Source organism: Pollicipes pollicipes, unplaced genomic scaffold (genome assembly GCF_011947565.3).
Source record: "Pollicipes pollicipes isolate AB1234 unplaced genomic scaffold, Ppol_2.1 Scaffold_7261;HRSCAF=8764_pilon_pilon_pilon, whole genome shotgun sequence".
NCBI lineage: Eukaryota > Metazoa > Arthropoda > Thecostraca > Pollicipedomorpha > Pollicipedidae > Pollicipes > Pollicipes pollicipes.
In genome coordinates, this window is record NW_023597054.1 from 53,826,967 (window position 1) to 53,841,805 (window position 14,839).

Sequence of the window (14,839 nt, forward strand, 5' to 3'; positions counted from 1 at the left end):
ATCATGCCACTTTCAGAGATGCACCCGGGCGTATTTTGATGTCAACATAGAAAAGCAGCAAGTGATACAGACCTTTAAAGACCTCCGTGGCACCGAATTCAATTTCAAGCAGCATTTCATAAGTACTCCACATGAACAGCCTTCGCTGCCTCAGATGAAAGACACACACACGCACGCACGCACGCACGCACGCACGCACGCACGCACGCACGCACGCACGCACGCACGCATGCACATACACACGCACGCACACACACACACACACACACACACACACACACACACACACACACACACACACACACACACACACACACACACACCACACACACAACACACACACACACACACACACACACACACACACACACACACACACACACACACACACACACACACACGCGCGCGCGCGCGCGCGCGCGCGCAACCTACGTACATGCAAAAGCACACGCACACGCACACAAGCGCGCGCGCGCGCTGGCGCCCGCCGACACACGAACAGTTCATTTGAGGGGGACACTTGGACAGGAGCGGGGTCTGGCCCTACAGAAAATGTTCGGACGTTGAAAGTTCGAGCGAATGCGCTATTCCACGATGGCAGGGGACACAGAAACGAGAACAAGGACAAGGAGAGCGTGTACAAATAATACACGCGACAAAGCTCTGTCGCCGAATAACCAGGAGTGACATAACCTGAACACAAACATTGCAATACCGTGCACGTACTTTTCACCGGTATGACTATTGTATATTCCATCGATAAATGCAAAAGCCAAACGCCTATGCAAGCGCCGGAAATGAGCAAACCACCAGGTGTGCCAGATTGGCAGACCCCCCCCCCTCGCCATCCCCGTCCGCACAACGAAGCTGGCAAAATTCGCTATTTTTCGAAGCTAGAAACACAAAAAAGCATAGACGACCTTCACCAACGGGCTTCAAAGATTTTGCCACCGTTGCGAATAACAAGATGACTTTACCCCGATCACATGCATTCATGTCTGGTATTTCAATTGTCCACAAAATTCAGTAATTATAAACGCCACGGTACGCTGACACGGTACGATACGGTCACATCCCGCCAGAAGCCCTCGTTGGCGACCTGATGTGGTGTCTTTCTGACGATTGCGAGTGCGTATGCAATCTTAGGTCATTTGATGTAAATGCGCTTGAATTGCCAAACCATGCCATTAAAGTAGTTACATTCCAAAAATATACTGAAACAGTCATAGCTGCTGGCAGTGCGCGGTGCGTCCAATGGATCAGAACGACGCGTCGGCTGCGCTGGAGGTCACGTAGCGTACTTACGTAGCACAGCACATGAACAAGCTGTGTAGCGCGGATTACTACGCGCAGCGGAGGCGTAATGACCGAATACTTGCGTCTTTCGCTCCCACCTGGGAGACCGGTTTCGATCTCTGGCTGCGTCATGGCCTCTCGGCACTAATACGGCTTCGATCTCCGGCTGCGTCATGGCCTCTCGGCACTAATACGGCTTCGATCTCCGGCTGCGCCATGGCCTCTCGGCACTAATACGGTTTCGATCTCTGGCTGCGTCATGGCCTCTCGGCACTAATACGGCTTCGATCTCCGGCTGCGTCATGGCCTCTCGGCACTAATACGGCTTCGATCTCCGGCTGCGCCATGGCCTCTCAGCACTAATACGACCTCTGTTACAGCTACATGTACTGATTTTCGTTATTGGAAGCGCATACACGTGGTAGTTATTCTGCGCCTAGTCGCACAAGAAAAAAAACACACACACATAGTACACAGAGATACTTAAACACGCACAGGTAAAAGCAGTTTCGGTCAATGAATCAACGATTTAAAACAGTCAAGAATGCCCGACGCGAGGGGGCGCGGACGGCTGCCGCAGACAGCCGGTTCCACGCGGCGGTGGCGCAGTACGGAAAGTGCCACTGGGTGGCGCTCAGTCGGACGCGCGGCAGATGTAGCGAGCCGACACCGCCGGAAACAGCTCGAATTTGACGTTGGGAAGACATGGAGCGCGTCTCGAATAGAGCACGCAGTGCGCTGAGGGATCCGGGGACGTGCAGTGCCCCGAACACAGTCCGGCAGTCCCGCTGGTGCATGAGATCCGCGACGCTTCGCCAGCCGAGCGCTTCCAGGACGGGTGAAATGGGATTGCTTCGGCGGACACCACTTACTGGCCTGGCCGCGAAGTGCATCACCCTTTGCGTATGCCGGTCGTTTGCGTACGCCAACGCCCCGTCTAGGTGACGCTCGGCCGCTCCACCCCAGGACAGGCAGAAGAGGATGTGAAATATGCGTATTTGGGCAAGGAGCTTCAAAACTTCAGGAGTAGTGGTATTGAATTTTGAGCAGGGATACGAGGATTGGATTACAGTGCCGAGCGAGAAACATGTAGGATTCCCAGGTGAGGTGGTGGTCGAGGAGTACGCCAGTACTTTCACTGAAGATGATGGATGAATGTCTGTACCACAGACGGTAATGTGGAAGTTGCAGGTCTTTGTTGAGGGTTTGATGCCACTCAGCCTGAAGTCTGTCATTTTGGGCATTATTTTAAGGCTTTTGATTGAAACCAGTTTAGGAGGCACTGGATGGACTCCTCGACACGGGCTTTCAGGCTGGACAGGCCGACGACATCGGAGGTAGTGGAGTCAAAGAGTTGGGTGTCATCGGCGTGGGATAGTAGGCGGCCGTAAGGTGGGAAGCTGGATAGGCCGTTGATGAAGATGAGGAACAAGATTAGGCCCACAAGGGATCCCCGGGCCACTCCGTGGGATAGGGATAGAGTAAACGAGCCATCACTGGCCACCTGCTGCCGACAGCTGAGGTAGTCCCGGAACCATTCAGAGGACACCCCGCACCATCCAGAAGGACACCCCGCACCATTCAGAGGACACCCCGCACCATTCAGAGGACACCCCGCACCATTCAGAGGACACCCCGCACCATTCAGAGGACACCCCGCACCATTCAGAGGACACCCCCGCACCATTCAGAGGACACCCCGCACCATTCAGAGGACACCCCGCACCATTCAGAGGACACCCCGCACCATTCAGAGGACACCCCGCATCATTCAGAGGACACCCCGCACCATTCAGAGGACACCCCGCACCATTCAGAGGACACCCCGCACCATTCAGAGGACACCCCGCATCATTAAGAGGACACCCCGCACCATTCAGAGGACACCCCGCACCATTCAGAGGACACCCCGCACCATTCAGAGGACACCCCGCACCATTCAGAGGACACCCCGCATCATTAAGAGGACACCCCGCACCATTCAGAGGACACCCCGCACCATTCCAGCTCGCCAAGGAGGACGCCGTGATCGACGCTGTCAAAAACCTTGCAAAGGTCAATCGTCGTTATCGACACGACATGGCCGTTGTCGACAATCCTTGCCAGTCACCCGATAGCGTCAATCAGGGTACCCTCCGTCGAGTGACGTGGACGGAAACCATATTGCGATGGCGTCAGTACATGACTGTCAAGAAGGTAGGAAAGGAGCTGCGAGCAGACGACCGTCTCGATCATTTTCGACCAAACAGAGAGCAGAGAAATGAGCTGAATGTTCTTCAGGTCTGATTAATCGCCCGACTTGAACACCGGGGCGGCACGCGCGATCTTCCGGACGGGCGGAAAAGTGCGTGATGTGATACCAAGTTAGTCAGATGTAGAAGATGAGCGCCGATGACAGGGAAACACCTTTTCTTTGCGCGAAGTGGTACACCGACACCCACATCCCTCTACGCGCTCATGTTCCTGATGGCTGCAGAGAACTCCGGTAGAGTGGCTGGATGGGGGGACAATACCGAGGTGCAGACACGGTAAGGGCGCGGTCCAACCGAGAGCGCACCCGCACTGCCGCACACTGCCACGGCCTCTGCAGCAATGCGGGGGCCAACGGCAGCGAAGTGGACATTGAGTGCGTCTACCCCGGGCGCCCATGCTGTTATCGGGTGTGTCGCGCCCTCTCGCTGGCTACAGTCCGAGTTGCTTGAGGCGGCGCCAGAAATCTCGCCGCCCTGTCAGCGGACTGCTGCACAGGTAGGAGCGTCGCGCGAGTGTTCAGCCGCTTCACTCTGTTACGGCACCAATGGTACGCGCGGCGCGCCTCTGTGGTATGGAAGCACTTCCAGGCCCCGTGGGCGCAGTAACGCTCCTCCACAGCTGCGGAGTCGTTGCTATCTCCACGCAGCCACGGACAGCCGGGCCGGCGCGACTTCTCTGCGATGTTCGGGCAGTGAGCGTCGACTGCGACGTTCCATACTTCCATAAACGCGGCCACCTTGTCACCTGTGGTGGCAGCGGCGCAGAGCGGCTCCAAATCGGCAAGCAGCATTCAGGTTGAACGCGTCCCAGTCGACGCGTTTCCACGGTCGCGCGGTGGCTGACCGCCGGCTCCCTCTCTGGGGATGGGAGCGCGGAGTAGCCCTGCAATCGCTGGCGCTTCATACAAGGGAGTGTCCTAGCCCAGCATAATACATGCATTCATATGCTTTGCCTACATGTGTTCTGAATGAACCAAGATAGAGCAGCTCAGAAAGGACACCAAGTCCGATGGTGTATACTGCATGATCTGCACACCCAAACAGCAGAAGTGTTAACTTGTCACTTTCTCGCGTCCCTATGCGCCATTCCGGGTCCGAGGGCCGCAGCCGCAGCCCGGAGCTTGGGTGACGCCGGCAGCGGCGGGACGACGCCTCCCAGCCGCTGCTGTCGGACGCGGCTGGACTCGTCCGGATCGTACGCGAGCCCGACCGGCCCCGCTCGACCGCCGCCCGAGAGGCCGCCGGCCGGCCGGACCGGGGCCACTGGAAGGCGCCGGTCCGAAGCTCGCACGCCGCCCGAGACGCCGCCGACCGGCCGGACCGGAGCCGCTGGAGGGCGCCGGTCCGGGGCTCGAACTCCGCCTGAGCTGGCCGCCTATTGCGCCGCAAAATCCCCAGATGGCGCAGAGGCGCCGTCGGAAGGCAGAGACGGAGCCAGACGTAATCTGCCCGGAATGGGCCTATTACGTGGATTAGGCATAGCACAGGCAAGTACGGACGGGGGAATAACTTGGTCCAAGAACCGACATTGGATCCGAGAGAACGCTATTACGACGGCGCACGTCTTGTGCAGCTGACTGGTGCAGCTGATGCCATTGCTACTGACGAAAGCAATGAGCACTGGCGAGCTTGAGAACAACTCGTCAAAAAGCCACGGTTTCGTGAAATCCTGTTGTGCTTTTTCGACATTAATCTGTGTGGCACCATTTCTTACGTTCCATCTGTACAAAGAAAGCCATCGCAATACCATCCAGATTTGCAATACACTCCCTCCATGCCAACGCCCCACGCCCTGTGCGATGTCACCGTCCCTCCTACACACCTCCTTCCTTGCGCGTGAGGACACCCCTCAGTCGCGTCACTTCCCGTGACGTCCATCCGTCTCCCTCCGCAGCCTCGTCACGCGTGCGTCACCGCCGACCCTCTGTCCTTGTCACCGGCTCGCCCGGCCTCGGTGACCTCCGCCGGTGTGACGTCATCGGGGTGCGCCGGGGGCGGCCGCCACCAGGCCGAGCGCCGCATTATCGGCCTCTGAGCATGAAATCACTTTCCGAACTTTGATCATATATCATGGCGCGGCGCAGCCGCAAGACACGGTCCGGGCCGGGGGCGGCCGGGCGAACAAAGTTGCCGGCTGCGGCGCCGCTGGCTGCGGGCCGGGAGGGCTGCCGCGCCGCGTGACCCGCAGCAGCCCCCGCCGAGCCGCGCGCCGCCCAGCGCGGTCACGTTCAGCCGCGCGCCGCGCCGCGCCGCGCCGGCCGGACGGAAGTCGGCGCCGTCCTCAATAGGTCGACAAGTCCACGGCCAGCTCGGATCGAGCACACTCCGCCGCCGTTTTCGTGGAATATTGTAGGATGAATTCGGGGTAGATGTCATTTCATTCACAGCCTTTGGATTTCGGTCTATTTCGAGCGTGTTTGAATATACAGGACGGCTCACATTATCCTCATGAAATACGGATCTCTTCCCGGCGAGGTTTTAGTCCCTACACGATTGGACCACCGAGCATCAAGCTGGACAGTTCAGCACATCCACTAGCCTGAATAGTTCAATATCACGCCGTTCCAGGCAGCCGTCTTCCAGGAAAAGCATTCGGCAGGAATCACGCGCCAACATGCGCTAAAGCGCCGAGGATCAACAGTCCCGGCACCAATCACTTCCGGGCACGACTGTATCGCTGAGTCGTCCACGGAAACAGCCGCCGCGGCAGACCACCCACGAGCACCACTTCTCAGAGAGAACAATCATCCACCGACGGAAATTCTGTGAAGCGCCACCCCCACCCATTACAACTGCCGGACGGCCAACCAGGAAAATGGCCACACAGACCAACCGCCCACAAACACGACTGCGGGGACCAGCGTCCAGCGAACACGATTCAAGTTGCTCACAAACGCAGATACTGGGGCGAGGTAACCCAAGAGCACGACAAAAGACACGAGTGGCCTGCCACCCCAGGGAACACACCTGAGTCAGCACGGAGCACAACAGAGGCGAGCCACCGCTGAACACGACTTCACATATGCGCCGCCCAAGGGCACGCCACAGGGCATTCCTCTCCCACGGACTCGATTACAGAGGCAAGCCCCACGCGAAGAAGACGGCACAGACGAACCCCTCGGCAGCATGACAAGACGCATGAGCCGCCAATGAAAACAAACGTAAGTACGCACCAACGACAGGCCACCCGCAAACACCACGAGGAAAACTATCCACCAACAAAACTGCAAACTGAACCACCTACCCCTCACACCCACTGTGACGAGCCACTCACGACCGCTACCAGAGGGGCGGGTCCCACAGATGAGAGAGGCTTATCACTGCTGCCAAGCGCGGCACTCCGTCCCTTCCCCGCATGCCTGCAGCTCTGGGCGCACATCGGAAGCTGCCTCCACCTCGGCCGAGGCACGGAGGTCGGCCGACTGGAGGAGACAGTGTCGGCGAGTCCCGGCGGGGCGTAATGAATCGCTATCTGCGTCCTTTGACTGCACCGCTGCAACGTCTCATGGAGATAGCGGCAATGTGAGATTGGCATCTCCGCTGTAACATGCACGCATAGTCCTTGTGGAGCACGATACAGACTCGAGCACGTACAGCACGACGCAGACCCGAGCACCTAGAGCAAAACACTGGCCCGAACACCTAGAGTACGAGTCAGACCCGAGCACCTAGAACACGACTCAGACCCGAACACCTAGAGGGCGACTCAGACCCGAACACCTAGACCCCGATGCAGACCCGAACACCTAGAACACGATGTAGACCCAAAATACGAGAAAACTCCTAACTGCGTTTGAACAATAACGCGACCAGGGACAGTGTTGCGCCGTATGAGGCAGCATAGCATAAGACAGCACTAGCCAGACTTACTGCGCTTATCGATCGTCGCACACGGGAACGGTTTCCCCAACGCGTCAGCTGCACGCAAACGAGCCGGCTCCAACAGCTGGTAGCCGGCGGCCACGAGCCCCAGTCGGGCGGCGCCGGACGCGACCTGTCCGGACGGCCGGCTCGGCCCACGCGGCGGCGCCTCTTCCAGGAGCGCCGAGCGGACGCGCGCCAGATTGGAATAGTTTGCGGCCAGACCGAGTGTTTTCAGGGCGGGCGGGCAGCGGCTATTGGCCCCCGCTGCATTCTTCCCGCCAAACAGCGCGTCTGGCCTCGCCGAGCGCGGCTGATTCCAGCGGGCGCCGACCGACCTGCCCCGCTCATCCGGACGCATTCGTGTTTTTCTCGAACGACGGCAGGCGAATAGATAGCACCTTCTAAGCAAATTCTTTTAACGCAAAAATCATGGCGAAGTTCAGAAATGTCGGCAATAACGTGCCACTTCACAAAGTTGTGGAGACTTGCGTGCAGGTACCGCCATGCCACACGGGGGCAATGACGCCTGAGGCGCTGTCACGCCACATCACCGCCAGGCTGACATCGGGCCGGCGGAGCGGAGGTCGCACAAGGCCGACACAGCAGGTGTCACAGTCATCGCACACAACCAAACGGGCCTCTTGAGCCTGCAGGACAGCTGCCGAACACCCGGTGGAGACGTTCTGTGCGGCCTCACGGGCCACACCTCCCGAGCGGCTCACAGACCGGCGGACCACAGGTATGGTATTCTCCCTCCCCGCGGTCCGACGCCCCAGCCATCCTCCCTTCTGCGCATTACGTCGCCCCAGCCATCACCCTTCTGCGCGGTTCGTCGCCTCAGCCATCACCCTTCTGCGCGGTCCGACGCCCCAGCCATCCTCCCTTCTGCGCATTACGTCGCCCCAGCCATCACCCTTCTGCGCGGTTCGTCGCCTCAGCCATCACCCTTCTGCGCGGTCCGACGCCCGGTCCGACGCCCCAGCCATCACCCTTCTGCGCGGTCCGACGCCCCAGCCATCACCCTTCTGCGCGGTCCGACGCCCCAGCCGTCCTCCCTTCTGCGCATTACGCCGCCCCAGCCATCACCCTTCTGCGCGGTCCGGCGCCCGGTCCGACGCCCCAGCCATCACCCTTTTGCGCGGTCCGACGCCCCAGCCATCACCCTTCCGCGCGGTTCGTCGCCTCAGCCATTCCCTTTCTACGTGGTCCGTCGCCTCAGCCATCCCCCCTCCTGAGCGGTCCGACGCCCCAGCCATCTTTTCTTCTGAGTGCTCAGATGGTCCAGTCATTCTTCAAAGAGCAGTGCGAGTCCTGGGGTTCGACCCGTCTGGATCCACACCGAGCCCGACAAACCGACCATCTGTCATCCTGAGCGACGTCCGACCGGCCGCCCACTCCCATAATGACGGCTTGGGGATTAGGGGCCTCCCGAAGACGAGACCATTTTATTAACTATCCGGCAACCCACGGAATATCTGCATGGAGTTTCGTCAGTCGTTCTTCGCTCCGCATGACCCAACCATTCTTCATGTTTGGGAGAGATCCTTCACACCACAGCGCCCCGCCTGCACCTGGCGGCGCATCGGACAAACCGGCTGACCGGCATCCTCACCTTCGCGCGACAGACACAGTGAGTCTGCGACGGGGCTGGCGGGCTCAGTCTGTCAGTCAGTCAGTCTCCCGCTGAAGGCCCGTGCCGACGACACGACCCGCCCACCCACGCGCCGCGAGACCACCAGTTGGCAGGCCGGCCGGTTGCGCGCGCGGCTCTCACCTGCGTGGCGGCCGAGATGGAGACGACGAACGAGGGCACACTGGAGCAGGTGAGGTTGACGAGGCGGCCCTCGGCCAGCAGCACGATCCGCTTGCCGTCCGGCCAGATGATATGGTCCACCGAGGAGCGCACCTTCTCCCAGGTCAGCTCGGGCGTGCGCAGCGAGTTCTGCGGACAGGCGCACAAATTGGACATTCGATGAACACTGTAGCAGTTCCAGTGCCACAAACATTGCGACTTAACCGTGTCGTATGTCGTGTAGACAAATCCCATAAAAAACTGTCTTTGCTATGCATTCACCTGCGCCATGCAGCAACCACTGCAAAGTGCCCTGCCTCCTTGAACACGCCTTAATACATGTAATCTCTCAGTAAACGTGCATGCAGATGTACAAACCAGTCCGCTTAGGAGTCGCTTTACCACTGGCCTAGCACATCGCCAGACTGTAGGACGGTGACGACAGCGCCATCGTGTGACTGCCAGACGAACTACAGCCTGTCGGCGCACCCACCACGTCGATCTCCGTGTTGGAGTGGCCCATGTTACAGAGCAGGGCGCCGTTCTTCATGCGGTCCATGTGCTCCCGGGTGACCACGTTCTTGTTGCCCGTGGCCGTGATGACGATGTCCACGTTGCGAATGACCTCGCTCAGTTTGACGACGCGCAGCCCGTCCATACTGCGGGCGGCGGAAGACGGGGCTGCAGAGACGCCGCGCAACGACGGCAGCTCGAAACCGACGCTGACAGCCGAGGAGCACAGGTCCCGCCTCTCTGCATCCGTCTCAAAGAAGCAGAGTACCAACTCGTGTATGTAAGTTCAGTTGGTGCAAACTTAGAACGTGTACTACTACCGTGTGAATGAGAGTTTGAGGTAACCCACGCGAACTCCTTCATCCCATTACTTCCCCGATGCAAAGTCATGTGGCGCAGCCGACCCCGCTTCCCCAGTCCCCCCCCCCCCTCGAGCACCCGCACCTTCTGTGCGGCGGGGCGTCTGTGGGGTAACCGATGGGTCTCAGACTCAGCCAGGGTTGCTGCAACGTTACCCTCACTTCCTAAGATGGATTAAGTTTGCATGCACATTTCTCCATGAGAAACCGGAACGGATATTGTACGAAATAGTGTTAGGATACATCGCGGCTTCTCACACTAGCGGTTCCGGACTTTCCGAATAAAGCTATATGCGCATTTACACCATTCCCACAATAGAAGCCCGGACAGGCGCTGGACACGGCCGGGGACGGCATTTCCGGGAGCCTGTTCCCAAGCCGAGGCGGTGACACAGTCAGGGCGAGCAGTACCTGGCCTGCAGGGCGCAGATGGGATCCACCTCGGAGACGTACAGCACGCAGCCGAGCCCCTTCAGCGACTGGCAGCAGCCCTTGCCGACCTCACCGTAGCCGCACACCAGCGCCTGCTTCCCACCGAACATGATGTCGGTGGCGCGCTTCAGACTGCGGACCGGCCACACACGTCACTGCGCGTGAGGACTGGAGAAGTGACGCACGTCAGACTGGGGACCGACCACACGCGCCACAGTATGTGAGGACTGGAGAGATAACGCACGTCAGACTGCGGACCGGCCACACACGTCACTGCACGTGAGGACTGAAGAGATAACGCACGTCAGACTGCGGACCGGCCACACACGCCACCGTATGTGAGGACTGGAGAGGTGACATATGTCAGACAGCGGACGGGTCACAAACACCACTGTGTTAGGGCTGAGCAGGCGGCCCGCGCCCCTCTGCAGGTGGGAGACTCGTACGCAGGTGATCCAAGTTGGTTCGTGATCTTATGCTCTCCACATTTAGAGAAGTCAGCCAGACTTGAGCGCTCGTTGGCGCTGATGACGTGACCACCAATCTCAACCGGGCACAGCTTGATCCCCGTGACCCGAACCATGCAAGCTGCTCATCAGCGCGGTTCATCGGCACACAACAGGCTGTTCATAGATTACGTCACGCATTTTTGACCGTTCCCAAACCCCATCCCCCGGTTACGCACTGGTCATCCTGGGCGAAATACCCTCCCCAGGTAAGGGTGTGATGAGTGGAACGTCCAAAAAGATCGAGTGCCATTGGCCACAACTTAAGCTGGGGGTGTGAAACAAAGGCGGGCGTGCTGCTTGCCACGAGAGGAGGCCAAGGGTATCAGGCCTTTAAAACTCTTCAGAAAGAAGCCGGTGTGATTTGGCACCACACCTGATCGCAACGTTACGCTCTTCCCTTGCGCTTTGTTACGCTTCGGTCACGCTCCATTAAAACCTCCACCCCAGCTATGCGTAACGTAGTACATAACCGACCCCTGACGTGTTGTCTGCCCTCATTCCCGTCCAGACGGCGCCACCGCACCCGGATGGCGCCACTGCTGCTCCGACCGCCAGAACAGATCTATAAGCTCAGCACTTCCGCATCATGCATAATGCATAGCTGGTCCATCGCATCGACGGAAATAACAATAATTTTCCAATCGCGAGTCATACAAGGGTTTCATTTCCTGAAAACATGCCAAGTCATTCAGGAACACAATGCACGACGAAAATATCCGCAGGCTCCGCGGCGTGGTGAGTTGAAATTCAACAACTGCCTATCACGGCCACACGTGCCTCTGTTCCTATGTGTCTATCAGGAAAACAAATGCCAGCATGCAACTCCTCACATCTTGCAAGTACACTTAGCCATGGTCAGGGGTCATCATCACAGCATGCTAGAGCTCGCGAACGGGTCAAGGGAGGAAAACACTTCCTATTCATTTCGTATGCACATACAGATGCACACGTTATCCAAGGAAGATCCAATTTTCATCCCGAGTCACATTTCCACCGGGTTTCTCGTACATCAGCGTGTCGGCTTGGGGGGGGGGGGGGAGGCAGGGCCGCATGACTAAGCCGGTCCTGGTCGGATCTCGGCGGAGGAAGCGGTCAGCCCCGATGCTTGGCCCACCTGTCGATGATGCTCTCGCGGCACGAGTACAGGTTGTCGAACTTGGTCTTGGTGACCGAGTCGTTCACGTTCATGGCCGGTACGCTCAGCTTCTGCTGCTTGCTCAGCTGGTACAGCCGGTGCACGCCCGTCACCGACTCCTCCACGATGCCTGCGCGCAGGCCGGCGGGGGCGGTGTCACATGTGGCCGCCTCTTGAGTCCGCCCACCATCGCAGACCAGCCCGCCGGCACAGGCTCCCATCTCAGCACTCCCACGGGCCATACACCATGAACAATGCGCAGGCAGATGCAGGTCTCAATTCGCAGGCACGCGCCAGCCATGTCGTATCCGCTTTGCCAGCTGCAGGCGTGGCAGCGTGATGACAAAGCATCCCGCGGAAGCATCGTTCGTGGCAAAGGGTCGGCGGCGCTCATTCCAACGCAAAATGCTGTCAGTGCAAAACAGACGGTCTTCCGAAGGGAAAAAACGCAGCGGAACACGACCCCGCAAGACTATACACCATGCATGTTTCAATTCGACCGCGCTTGGTGAACATGCCTGGTTTTCATTTATCGCTGAATTGCCCGCTTCATCCAATTTGTCACTGCCCATCCCGAGCGGGTCGTTCCAGAACTATTCTCGTAGCAGGCCAGGTCTGCACACACCCCGGGAGTACTGCTCAAGAGCCCGCGACTCGACATAGCTATATCTCGGTAGCTGAGTTCGCTAGCAGCGATGCGTCTTTCGCGTGCCGTCAGCCCACGTAAAGTGCTTAACTCATGACCATGGAAACCTTCGCTTCCGGGTCAATGGTGGGTGGACATATGGCACTTAAAGGCCGGCACCTGGCACCGCCTGCACGCGAGCACAGCACGTTTCATGGAGCGGTGAAGGGGACATGTGGACCACACGGCGACAGGCCGCCACACCGTCTACATATCACCTTTGCACTCTCGTGCGCAGACGGGGCGCTAACAAACCCGCGGAGCATTCAGCCCGTGAACCAACGGCCTGTGCGACCACCACCCCGTCCGACCACGGAAAGGGCCAGATTGCCACACAAGCCCAGCCGGGCGGCAGGCTTCGGCCGGCTGCGGAGCCGCAGGGAGGTGCGCTGCGGCGGACCGGCCGGCGCCGCCGTACCACTGTACCGCCGCTGAGCGTACCACGGGCCAGAGTACCGCGGCTGAGCGTACCACGGGGCAGAAGTACCGTGGCTGAGAGTACCACGGGGCAGAGTACCGTGGCTGAGAGTACCGCGGGCCAGAGTACCGTGGCTGAGCGCACCGCGGGCCAGAGTGCCGCCGCTGAGCGTACCACGGGCCGGAGTACCGTGGCTGAGCGTACCACGGACCAGAGTACCGTGGCTGAGCGTACCACGGACCAGAGTACCGTGGCTGAGCGCACCGCGGGCCAGAATGCCGCCGCTGAGGGTACCACGGGCCGGAGTACCGTGGCTGAGCGTAACACGGCCCAAAGTACCGCGACTGAGCGTAACACGGATAATGAGTACCCCAAGCCCCCATCTCGGTACCGCGGATCCCCCCCGTTTCCGTGCCGCCGCACTACCGTACCGCAGCCGCCCATCACCGTACCGCGGATAAGCTTGAACATGGCCGGATATTTCTTGAGCATGAGGTGGGTGGCGTCGCCGCCGTCGTCCAGGATCATGTTGGGCTGCCAGTTCTCGGCGTTGATGCACTTGTCGATGCACCACCAGAAGTCGTCCTCTGTCTCGCCGCGCCACGCGAACACCGACACCCCTGCCGGAGGCGCGCAGCGCGTCAGCGGGCCGCCAGGCACGCGACGTCCCATTAGTCACACGCCGGGGGCTGCCAGAGATGGATAGCTGTGCTGCTTCGAGGGACACATAATTGCCTGAGGGAATTATCGGCGGCGTCGGAGCCGCGGCACTATATCGGGCCTCTCGGGGGAACGAGCACGGTCACGACACATCAGGACGCGTAGATAAGCCATGGCAAGAAAACACCTCGTGTTCAATAAGCCAGTGCGCAGTAACGGGTCAACAAGTGGATGCACTTCACAGCAAGACGCCACCCACTGCAGTAGAGTGGATTAGGGTAGCGAGCAATACTACAGTCAACGAAGCCAAGCGGGGCCGTGCAGTCATATCGACACTGACAGCGAGCATAAGGTAGCGCTTCCGCGCGGACACCACACAAATACAAACAGCGGGCTCCGGGAAACAGCTCCATACCGCAGCAGACGGATCCGCCGGCAGGCCAAGTCTAGATTACGGTGCGAGTTTAGCACTGGGCCGCTTTGATTGGCCCCGGTAATGTGGTGGGGGGGGGGGGGGGGGGGCAGGCTAGCAGGCAGCCGAGTCTTTGATTGGCCCCGGTAATGTGGTGGAGGCGGGCTAGCAGGCAGCCGAGTCTTTGATTGGCCCCGGTAATGTGGTGGGGACGGGCTAGCAGGCAGCTGAGTCTTTGATTGGCCCCGGTAATGTGGTGGGGGCGGGCTAGCAGGCAGCCGAGTCTTTGATTGGCCCCGGTAATGTGGTGGGGACGGGCTAGCAGGCAGCCGTGTCTTTGATTAGCTCCGGTAATGTGGTGGGGATGGGATCGCGGCAGCCGAGTCTTTGATTGGCCCCGGTAATGTGGTGGGGGCGGGCTAGCAGGCAGCCGAGTCTTTGATTAGCTCCGGTAATGTGGTGGGGATGGGATCGCGGGCAGCCGTGTCTATCTCGGGAAAGCTGCCGACTAA

General features: G+C 59.3%; 1 pseudogene; it reads right to left on the reverse strand.

The window, feature by feature from the left end:
* LOC119111778 (adenosylhomocysteinase-like 1) overlaps positions 1-14,839 on the reverse strand; it is a 74,387-nt pseudogene that overhangs the window by 5,898 nt on the left and 53,650 nt on the right.